At 40.8% G+C, this 11,723-nt stretch overlaps 1 long non-coding RNA gene across 1 annotated transcript; it reads right to left on the bottom strand.

Annotated features, from left to right (window-relative positions):
• Nucleotides 1–420: 420 nt before the first annotated feature.
• On the bottom strand, nt 421–9,375 carry LOC133266332 (uncharacterized). Its single transcript, XR_009742330.1, has 2 exons — nt 9,208–9,375; nt 421–1,176 (listed from the first exon to the last, which is right to left on the bottom strand). It is a non-coding gene; the product is annotated as an uncharacterized LOC133266332 (long non-coding RNA).
• Between the last annotated feature and the right edge of the window lie 2,348 nt (nt 9,376–11,723).

Here is an 11,723-nt window from a genome sequence, read left to right on the forward strand (position 1 = left end):
CCCGGATAGTCAGCCTACTGTATACAGAGGATGGGGAAACTAAATGAAACCTATTCACAGTAGGTTAAAGTTGGCCACAAGAGCAGCTGACATTGGAACATTACTAGAGAGACCATGTTGTTGCGAATTTATTGACAGCTTCATGAACAGCAGAAATAAATAGTGCACTGAGTTTTAATTTTAGGGTAAATTTGTGCCTTGCTAAACTAAAGACCCCAATGATGTCTGCCTAAAGCAACTAGTTCCACCTCCGTGCTTTTAAGAAACACTGATAAAAGATACTTCAACACTGAAATTGGTACACTGTACAGCATGTGTGTTATCTTCATATGAGTTATCAATAAGCATTACTTTCAAGGATTGATATAATCTTACATTGCAGTTAAAATAAATCAGCTTTAAAAGTAGGAGGTCCTCTCCTATGATAATGGTCTGAAGAAAGATTGACTGCATTCTCCAACTTCCTCAGCACCATACCCCAACAAAGGGACACCAGAGCTCTGGTGAGAACTTTGTGCACAATTAAAGCATTTTATACCCATAAAAAGACAAAGAGTGAGTCTTGAGGACACACAATCTGTGCCAGATGGGTACCTGCAATCAAGTAATTGCAATTGCCTTTTTTCTTTTTTTTCTGAAAGTGCTACCCTTCCTTGGATACTACAAGGAGTGAGGACAAGGATCTCCAAAGCAAGGGCCTGACAGCATTCAAGCATCAGATTCAAGCACAACTCCTTTGCGACTGCTTGCACCATCCAAATGTATTTGAACCTGTAACATGAAAAGTATTTCTTAAGTCATCAGTCTGATTTAGTTTCTCTCATGTTATTTAATTCCAAACATGCTGGTCTTGTGTGCTGTGCAGCCAAGTAAGTCTAGGTGATCTGCCTGGATCCAGACACATAACAACAGTAGACTCTCATGAAAATTCCTTATGAATTTGTGTTCTTCTACAGACTAAGTCACAAGCACAAATGTTTTATACTGTAGTCTTCACCCTACTCTGGACATTTGACCTGGAATACAGATAATTCAAGTAGCACTTGGATGCCTGGTAAATATAAACTTTAGTAGCTATGCTTCCGTGAGGGCCCCAGCTGATTGTCTCTCTGATTCATTCACCGTCTCTGTCCTTTTCCATCAAAAAATGTCATCCCAGAAGGCAGATGTCCATGCCTGAAAAAAAAAAGTCTGCCTATGCACACGATGACTGTCCTTGTCTTGACCCATACAATACAACTGCACCAGTTGTGATGAATTTCTGTACTTGAGAAGAGACAAATATTACCTTTAAGTAAAACTTTAGGGTAGCAGATTCAGGCAACTTGGTCTAATTGTTTTTTTTTGTAACTCAAAACATTGTGAAGAATAATTATGAACAGTTTATAAGTGTAAATAAACAGTGCATAGTTAGCAGGAGTCAGTACTAATTATGTGGTAATAAGATTTCTATTATGAATTCTTCATGTTATGAACTCAGAAGTAAAATAAACAATTGCTGGCCAGAGAAGTGACCTAAAGACAAACTGGCCTATTTTTGAATGTGGGAACCACATGAACTTCTGAGAGAAGCTGAGGTTTTTGTTGTGATCTTGATGGGAGAGCATTTACACAGACAGAAATGTAAGGAAGAATATGTGCAGAAGGACAAAGTATTATTACCGTATACAATGCCTTTTCTGCCACAGACTGTGAGAAAATACTAACCTGCTATTCCACAGTTGCTGCCTTCTCCAAGCAAACGAGAATATCCTGTTTCTATTGTACCAAATCTTCTAACAGTAAAAGAGTATTCAAATCTTATATTGCCAAAGTTAATTATCAGCATGAAAAATTTGCTCTCCACGATTTATTCAGAGAATAGACATTAAAAGATATGGTCAGACTAAATAAACACAATAAACTTTACTGGACAGAATAGAATATGATTGCAAATTATTTTAAAGAAGGGATGGGAGAAATTATTGCTTTAGAGGCAAGGTCTTCTAAAAAGTCCTAGGAAGGATGATGTTTATGTTTAGAAATACTGATACATCCTTAAACATCCATTTTCCCAAATGAATTATTTACTGTCTCACATACTGAACATATTTTTGTGTTCAACTATTGTTCACTAGTTAAGTGTAATTTCCTTGACTTATCCATTATTTAGCTATGCTTCACACTTATTTGATGATAATGCCTCACCAGGGATTGATCATTCATTCAGTATTTCAGTCTTATATAATACAAATTAAAGCTGTGTTGGTTAATTGTAATTATTCTCGCATGTCACATGCTATTTTTCCTGAATGAATGAATGAATTTAGTGATTATAATCTTAACAAAGGCATAAAGATGTCAGTAGAGTCTGAGTTTCCCAGGAACAGGCATTCATTTAATGAGCAGTTAAAGATAAAAACTGCATCCTGAGGATGCTGACAGCACTTTCTTAAAAGTCCATGTCTCTCTTTTGTTTTGGCACCTTGAAGGAGAAAAATCACTTACAGACCAGGTCAGACTGTAATGTCTAAGGGCCTTGAAATGGGCTAAAGAACATATTTTTTTTTCTGAACCGGGTCAAAGCAAATAATTATATAGGGCTGTTTTGAAGTATCATACCACAAAGTGAAGGTTATAAAACAGTTCAGTTTTCTAATTTTATACCTTTTGATTGTTTGACTTAGAAGCTTAACTTCTGAATTGCATGAGATAACTTTTATGTAACTTAATTTACTTTCAGCTGTACCTGTAAGTTTTGGGTTTGAGTTTCCTGGGTTGCGGTTTTTTTTTGGTTTTGCTTGTTTGTTTGGTTTTGGTTTTTGTTTTTTTGGTTTTGTTTTGGTTTTGGTTGTTTTTTTTTTGGTTGGTTGGTTGGTTGGTTTTGTTTGGTTGTTTTTTTTTGCTGGGGGTGTTTGTTTTGGAGGAGAAGGGGATTCAGATAGGTTATCATTTTCACTGAAAGCTAAACAAGATATTCAGAACCTTGAGAGAGTAAGCAAAATTATCATGTTGTAGCTGCTACTGTTTGCTATACCTGCTATAACTGTTTCAGTAAACTATAAACTGATGGACTGAAAAGCCTGTAAAAGTGACCACATACTCAACCTCATCCTTTTCTAACCATGATTAGAATATTAGTCATAGTAGCAGGTGATGTCTGCTTAATGTTTTGCAGAGAAAAGAAAATATTTCAATTTCTCCTCTTTTTCATTGCTGACAAAAAAGTGTAGACTTCTGAACCTTTCCATATGCATAGTTGTTTTTAAGGTTATGGCTGCAGTCCCCTTTACATCAGTACTAATTTAATCCTTAACACATTCTTGAATTTCAATGCATGTATCATTTTGATTAACAAGAGATCAGAAAATGTATTTAATTAACCTGCATTGCTATTGTCTCAAAATCAACTGGTCAACATCTCAAAGAATGAGAATGAACTTGAAAGAGAGATATTGCCAGAGTACGCTTGATTGTTTGTTTGCTTCCTTACCTGTGTGTCAATAGAAAAGGAAGGGTTATTGGAACAGATAACTGATTTTTTTTTACAGTTCTTCCACGATATCTTTCTCAAAGCATGGTCTGTGAAAAACTTCTGGTTCTCAGTATGTGAGAAGGTTGTCTGGAAAATTACAAAGAAATTACACGTTTCTACTTAGGAGGCAAGCAAGTCAACAAATAGAATAGTCAATTGCTAAGGTGAGTAGCTCAAGAGAGGACGCCTTCAACACAGGAGCGGGGAGGAGATCAGCGTCCAGGAGCCTCAACTCAGAGTGGCAAAGGCCACCAAGGGAGCCTCAAGTCCTCGACAGGACCTGCCCGGGAGCCGGCAGCTCAGCTGACGAGAGCGAGCAGCTGACTCACAGGGGGCGGAGCCTGAAGCAGCGGCACCAGCCCTGATTGGTTAAAACCTGCCCCAGGGAGCGCGAGCGACCAGGAGCGTGGTGAGGCAGTTCGAGCGGGATGGTGAGCACTCGTCGTATGACCAGGGCCTGGTCCAGGAGCTCTGCTCTGGCTGCCCCGGCGGTGGCCAGCGTAGGCACCCAGACAGAGCCGATGAGAGGGGAGGCTGCAGTGCAGAGCTTGGGGTGTAGAGAGTGCCTGCACTGGTCTGGTGAGGGAATGGTGCACAATGGGCAGGGCTGCACTCGGTGTTCCCTGGTGGAGGTCCTCCTGCAGCAGGGGCTGAGCTGCGGGATGCTGTTAATAGACTGCAAGATGTCGGGGGAGCTGAGAGGAAGCAGGAATGCTTGCTCCTGGCCCAAACTGAGCAGGGGCCTCAAGCATCCATTGTAGCTCATGAAGGAAAGAAGGAGGCCATTAACCCAGGAAGCTGGGAAATAGTCACAAAAAAAAAAAACCAACAAAAAAAGGAGGAAAAGGACAATCAAAAGCAAGAGGCTTCCCCCTAAATCTGTTGTCCCCACACAGAACTGCTTTGCTGTCCTGCAGGGGGCTAATGAGGAAACGCACTTGCACCAGAAACAACTGGCTGATGCACTGCTAAAGAAGATCTCTACTGGTGCTGCCAGGAAAAAGCGGCGGGTTGTAGTAGTAGGGGACTCTGAAAGAGACAGAAGCACTCGTCTGTCGACCTGACCCCGTCTCAAGGGAGGTGTGCTGCCTACCGGGGGCACGGATCAGGGATGTTGCAGAGAGGCTGCCTGCTCTACTAAGTCCCACAGACTATTACCCACTCCTGGTGATAACATGTGGGTGCTAGGGATATAGATAGTAGTAGCCTGGGGAACATAAAGAAGGACTACAGAGCCCTGGGGGAGGTGGTCAGGGGCTCTGGAGCTCAGGCAGTCTTTTCGTCAATTCTCCAGGATAAGGGGGGGGGGGGAACTAAAAAAAACTAGGAGGATTAGCCAGGTTAATAAATGGTTAAAAGGGTGATGTCATAGTCAGGGGTTTGGGTGTCTTGAACACAGGACCGAAATTTGTAGGCCAGGTCTAGTGGGGGTTGGTGGAGCTGGTCTGATGGTAAAGAAGGGAAAGAGCAGTTTTGGTAGGAGGCTTGCCAGACTGGTCAAGGAGGCTTTAAACTAGATGTGTTGGGGGAGGGGGGCATCATTCCATCCCAACACACCCAGTCAGTTGCCAGCACCTATAATAAATGCCTGGAGCAGTGCAGAGATATCCCAGCCACTCCAGCCAATGAGCCAGCTTCGTTTGGAGCTCGGCTCAGATGCCTCTATACAAACACCCATGGCACGTGGAACAAATGAGGAATTAGAGATGTGTGCACGTCTACGGGGGCATGATATAATAGGCATCACAGAAACATGGTGGGATGGCTCCTATGACTGGAGCGTTGCAATGGAAGTTTACAGGCTCTTTAGAAAAGACAGGCCCAGCAGGTGGGGAGGGGGAGTTCCCTTTATGTTAGGGATAGGCTGGAGAGTATGGAACTCTATCTGGGGACAGGTGATCTGTCAATAGAGAGTTTGTGGGTCAGGGTTAAAGGGAGAACAGCGATGTAAGACATTACTGTGGAGATCTGTTAAAGACTGCCTGATCAAGAGGACTCTGTGGATGAAGCACTCTACAGAGAGATAGGAAAAGCCTCACACTCACAGGCCCTTGATCTCATGGGGCACTTCAGTCACCCTGACATCTCTTGGAATGATGGTATGGCCCAGTACAAGCAATCCAGGAGGTTCCTAGATTGTGTGAAAGACAACTTGCTCCTGCAAGTAATAGAGGAACCCAGAAGGAGCGGTGCCATGCTTGACCTCGTGCTCACCAACAGGGAAGGGCTGGTTGGAAATGTGACGCTCCAGGGCAGCCTTGAATGCAGCAATCACAAGATGGTGGAATTCGAGATCCTCAGGACAGTGAGAAGAGCGTGCAGCAAGCTCACTGCTCTAAACTTTAAAAGAGCAGATTTGGCCTCTTCAGGAACCTTCTTAGTAAGGTCTTGGGCCCCCCTGCCCTAGAGGGCAGGGGGGCCCAAGACTCATGGTTGATATTCAAGGCTCACCTGCTATAAGCTCAAGAGTGTTGCATCCCAACTAGAAGGAAGTGCAGCAGGAGGGCCAGGAGACCTCCTTGGGTGGATAAGGAGCTCCTGAGGAAAATTCAAACGAAAAAAGAGGCTTATAAAAGGTGGAAGCAAGGACAGGCAGCCTGGGAAGAGTACAGAGGTGTTGTCTGGGAAGCTAGGGACAAGGTTAGGAAAGCTAAGGCCCCAAGTTTAGAATTAAACTTGGCTAGGGATGTTAAGGATAACAGGAAGGGAATCTTCAGGTGCGTAGCAAATAAAAAAAAGACTAGGGACAATGTAGGCCCCCTCAGGAGGCTCTCAGAAGAACTGGCTAGCCAGGATTTGGAGAAGGCTGAGGTTCTGAATGACTTCTTTGACTCAGTCTTCACTGTCAAATACTCTGATCGCACCACCCAAGTCTTGGAAGGCAGATGCAGGGACTGTGAGAATGAAGACCTTGGACCCACTGTAGGAGAGGATCTGGTTCGAGACCATCTTAAGAACCTGAACGTGCACAAGTCCATGGGACCTGATGAAATCCATCCGCAGGTCCTGAAGGGGCTGGCAAATGAAGTTGCTAAGCCACTGGCCATCATGTTTAAAAAATCATGGCAGTCAGGTGAAGTTCCCAGTGACTGGAAAAAGGGAAATATAACCCCCATTTCAGATGACCTGGGGATTTACAGACCAGTCAGTCTCACCTCTGTGCCTGGCAAAATCCTGGAGCATGCTGGAAGGCATGCTAAGGCACATGAAAAACAACAAAGTGCTTGGTGACAGCCAGCATGGTTTCACTAAGGGGAAATCCTGCCTGACCAATTTGGTGGTCTTCTATGATGGGGCTACCCAAGTGATGAACAGGGGCAGAGCTTCTGATGTCATCTACCTGGACTTGTGCAAAGCATTCAACACTGTCCCACATGACATCCTTGTCTCTAAATTGGAGAGACATCAATTTGATGGATGGACCACTCGGTGGATAAAGAACTGGATGGCTGCACTCAAAAAGTTGTCGTCAATGGCTCAATGTCCAGCTGCAGTCCAGTAGTAAGTGGTGTCCCTCAAGGATCTGTGTTAGGACCGGTCTTGTTCAACATCTTTGTCCGTGACATGGACAGTGGGATTGAGTGCGCCCTCAGCAAGTTTGCCGATGACACCAAGCTGTGTGGTTCAGTTGATATGCTAGAGGGAAGGAATGCCATCCAGAGGGACCTTGACACACTTGTAAGGTGGGCTGATACCCACCTCATAAACAGATTCAGAGCAGCCCTGCGGAGAAGGACTGGGGGGTGTTGGTTGATAAGAAAATGAACATGAGCCGGCAGTGTGCACTTGCAACCCAGAAAGCCAACTGTATCCCTGGCTGCATCAAAAGGAGCATGACCAGCAGGTCAAAGGAGGTGATCCTGCCCCTCTGCTCTGTATTGTGTGCAGTTCTGATGTCCTCAACATAAAAAGGACATGGAACTGTTGGAACAAGTCCAGAGGAGGGCCACGAGGATGATCAGGGGACTGGAGCACCTCCTGTATGAAGATAGGCTGAGAAAGTTGGGGCTGTTCAGCCTGGAGAAGAGAAGGCTGCATGGAGATCTCATAGCAGCCTTCCAGTATCTGAAGGGGGCCTATAGGGGTGCTGGGGAGGGACTCTTCATTAGGGACTGTAGTGACAGGACAAGGGGTAACGGGTTAAAATTTAAACAGGGGAAGTTTAGATTGGATATAAGGAGGAAATTTTTTTCCTGTTAGGGTCGTGAGGCACTGGAATAGGTTGCCCAGGGAGGTTGTGAATGCTCCATTCCTGGCAGTGTTCAAGGCCAGTTTGGACAAAGCCTTGGGTGAGATGCTTTAGTGTGAGGTGTCCCTGCCCATGGCAGGGGGGTTGGAACTAGATGATCTTAAGGTCCTTTCCAACCCTAATTATTCTATGATTCTCTGATTCTATTTACAGAAAACATCAACATTCAAGATTTAACTTAATTTTTATCTATAAAATCAAAATCAGCAGCTCTGCAAATGATGATATGTGGGGTTTTCTGAAAACATTAGACAATTTTTCAAACAATAAGGTTATTGGTTGGCGAGTGGTGAGGTGTTGTATTCTCTTCCCTTGTTATTTCCTTTATCATTGTTCTTTATCATGATGTTCTTTCACCAGAAAACAGATACCGTCTTCTTAAAGACTTCTTTTAAAGTTTATGTGTGACACAAACTCTCAGCTTCTAAAAAAAGAGGTTTCCAAACTATAGCCTAGGGTCCCTGGGGAAATTCCCTGGAACACAAGTGGTCCACAGAAGGTAAGATGCCTGCTGAAAGCTTATGTTGCCTACCTCAGACCTGCTCCCTCAATGCAAACAAATCGAGGGCTTGCTTCTTGTAAACATCAAAATCCAGATCTAGGCAACCTAAATGGTTTGTAAACAATCTTATGACATGAAATGTTTGCATTTATTGTTTATTTTGCAGTGTGTTCATGTAAGTACCATTATTTAAAATACATTTCTGTCAAGAAAACACAAATATTAGAACACACTAAAGAAATTGTGAAGTAAAAATACATGAAACTTGTTTAAAATGAGCTTCAAAGGTCAACATTGCTTATAATGCTCATCTCTGGATGTAATTCATTCTAAGGTAGTCTTTGGAGCATCCCTTATCTAACTAAATGTGAAGCTTAACATAATTTTACCAATATCTGGCTATGCGTATATAAAAATTTTGGATCTGAAGAGAGATTCCATATTAAGGAACCAATTTGCACATAGTTTCATAAATTAAAGCCACATGACAAAAATCCTAAATTACAAATAAAGAAATTAATTCCATTTTATAGCCAGTACTATCAAGAAGTCCACTGCCTACTCTGTATTTCAGTTGTTGTGATGCCTCCAGAAATCTATCTGTCTACAGAAACTCAAAACAGTCTGAATCTTACAGATGACTTAACTTTTGTCATTGCTTGGCATGGATCTCTTACCACAGAGACAATCAATTTGTCTGAATCAATGCAATCTGAACAATGGAATAAAGGGAAAACTCTTCACAGCAAGAAACATTTAATTTCATTCCTGAGCAAAGACAACTCTGATCATGTATTTTGCTTGCCAAGCAAGACAACTCCATTCTTAGGGACTTAACAGGCATTGTGGCAAAGGACATGAAAATGGACATGAAAATTCTTTTTGTTTCCAGCAATATTAGGGCACAACTCTCTGAATCGTAAATCCCTATGACTATTTTACATTAAGCCTTGTCAAACTTGGAACATGATATTTGCCATCGTGATCTGGTTACAGCTCGTCACTCCTGCGGTCACAAACCAGTAACTGTATTTTAGTATTTCTGTGCAAAGCAGCAAAGAGAACAGAATGTAAGGTATTAATAAACTTGAATAAAAACAATAATAATTTTCTTTATAATCACTTGGAGAGCTTAGGGACAGCTCAATATTCTTCCTCCAAAAGATATGAAATCTCAGTTTTTCAAATTTTTTCCCCTTCTAATTTTGTCTGTTCACCTACTTCCAAAAGTAACCATAGTTAGATAAGCCACTATTTGCACCATTGGAAATCACATTCAAGTAACAATTTTGCTTATGAGTAATAAAGAAAATATAAGCAGTGATTGCATTAAGTTTATTTATAAAACACATATGACATTCATTGTTGAGAAGCCAGGATTGTAAAATTAAAGGGATAGACTCTAAGCCTTTGAATTATTGATAATAAGAGGATGACTGTTTTTTTTTAATGATGTTGGATTATTAAAGGGGGGTATTAAAGAAAATAATTGTGAAAACTCCTTTGTTTTATACTTCTTAGATCCTGGAAAAAGATTAACTTGCTGAAAACTTGCAGCATTTTTTTTTTCTTTTTAGAAAGCAATGGGCTGAAGTTTCCTTAGAAATAGTTAAACTCCATTCCACAGTTCTTGCTCAATTTGCCTTATCTTTGAAGGAGGATTTTCCTAAGCCAAAAAAAAAAGCTGCTGCTTGACCCAAATGATTACACCAGTGTCTGAAATATATTTTGGTGGCTTTAATTTTTTGAAAGATACTAGCGTGATTCCAATACAGTTTAACCAACAGGAGCTTTATGGTACAATATTCACCATAGTTATTAAAAGCATAAAGTCCTGAAAGACACAGAATTTACCAGAGCAACATTTTTGTGGGGAGTAAATCTCTTACTTTTGAAAAATAAATATTTCTTTAATCACATATTACAGACATCTTAACCACAGATTTCTGAGCAGCACATCTGTTCCCATGTCCACAGTGACGCACCTTGTGGTGACATGTCCCATCTATTTATGTCAAGTGGGCCATGTTACGTCAGCAGGACACCATATTTAAGAGAATAGGGAATTCTTATAATACAGAGAAATATATACATCACTGGGAATATACATGTTTGCATGTGTGTGCTAAAAGGAAATGAATGCCTTTATATTAAAAAGAAAGATCTTTATTTAGTTCTTATTTAGTTCTGATTTCAGTGGCCAATTAAGCTCAGGATGTGGACGCATGAAGAAAAAAATGTGCCTATGTGGTATGAATGCAGGGGGCTTCCTCTGTTTTTTAACGGAAGTGCAGTAAGCAAAATATCTTAATATGGAAGGGTATTGATGTCTTCCTGGCTACATTTAATACTATTGTCCCGTTATATATCCAATTGTGATATCCAAATTCTTCCAGTTTTTCCAAGGGAATAGCAGTTTCTGAGAAGTTTTTAAATATGATCTGCTGCTACTTTTTTCCTATTTGAGATACTGGAATTTTAAGTGTCTGGTATTTCTGATTTCTTGGAATGTTTCCAAAATGTTTCTGACTTGAAACCAACTAACTTGGCCTAAGAATATCACATTCTTTTGGTTCAGTCAGCAGTATTGACTGTTAGTATCATCAGAAGTTTTTTTAGAATGCGCTGGTTTGTTCATTGAAAGCTAGATACTGTAATATACACATTTCAGACTAAAATCACAGAGGCAGACAGAAATTTTAGCTACACAGGAAAGAGAAATTAGAATCAGCTATACAGCTAATCCTGTAATATTAACTCTTCACTGCTCAAAATCAAAAATCAATTATACAAACCTAAAGTAGGCAAGAAATTCCTCAGCCTATGAAAGAGTGATGAAGAAAAGAGAAAAAGCCTCACAAACTTTAAACAATTCACTATGCAGTGTTTTGTACATGGCTTAAATGACAACACGAAATAGTGCTGTGTGTTTTTAGATTAGACACAGCAGTTAGCCCAAAAGTTAAGTAGTAAGAAGTTTTGTTACATGTCACTACATGCTCTAATTTTCCCTCCAAATAGATTTCCCATAGTTAGAACTGAAAGATTCTATTAAAAAGAGACCACACATGGAAGAGGACAGCCTAGGTATAAAAAAAATGTAATACAACTAATTTTTTTGGCACACTTGAGATTAAGATCAGGGATTTCTGCTTACTATTCCACTTGCTATGTTTATGTATGTTTACCTACAAAATGATATTCCTATAAACACACCTAGCCCTTGCAGCATTCATGAGCAAATTTTGCAAATATGTACAAAGTAATTTAAGAACATAAAATTTGCCCTATTTAAGACCCTAAAAATAAACAAAAATATTTTGAGTTTATGTGGAAGCTTGCCAGCATAAACAAAATTAGACACTCTTAGCAAATTCCCAAATTCCCTCTCCTCTTTTCCATACACTTCACTCCCTGCAGCTTTGTTCCTTCTGACACTCATTTACTTCATTGCAAAA

The sequence above is a fragment of the Pezoporus flaviventris genome, unplaced genomic scaffold, assembly GCF_033815535.1.
Source record: "Pezoporus flaviventris isolate CSIRO_AGI_PZ_B2104156 unplaced genomic scaffold, CSIRO_AGI_Pfla_v1 ptg000007l, whole genome shotgun sequence".
NCBI classification, from domain to species: domain Eukaryota; kingdom Metazoa; phylum Chordata; class Aves; order Psittaciformes; family Psittacidae; genus Pezoporus; species Pezoporus flaviventris.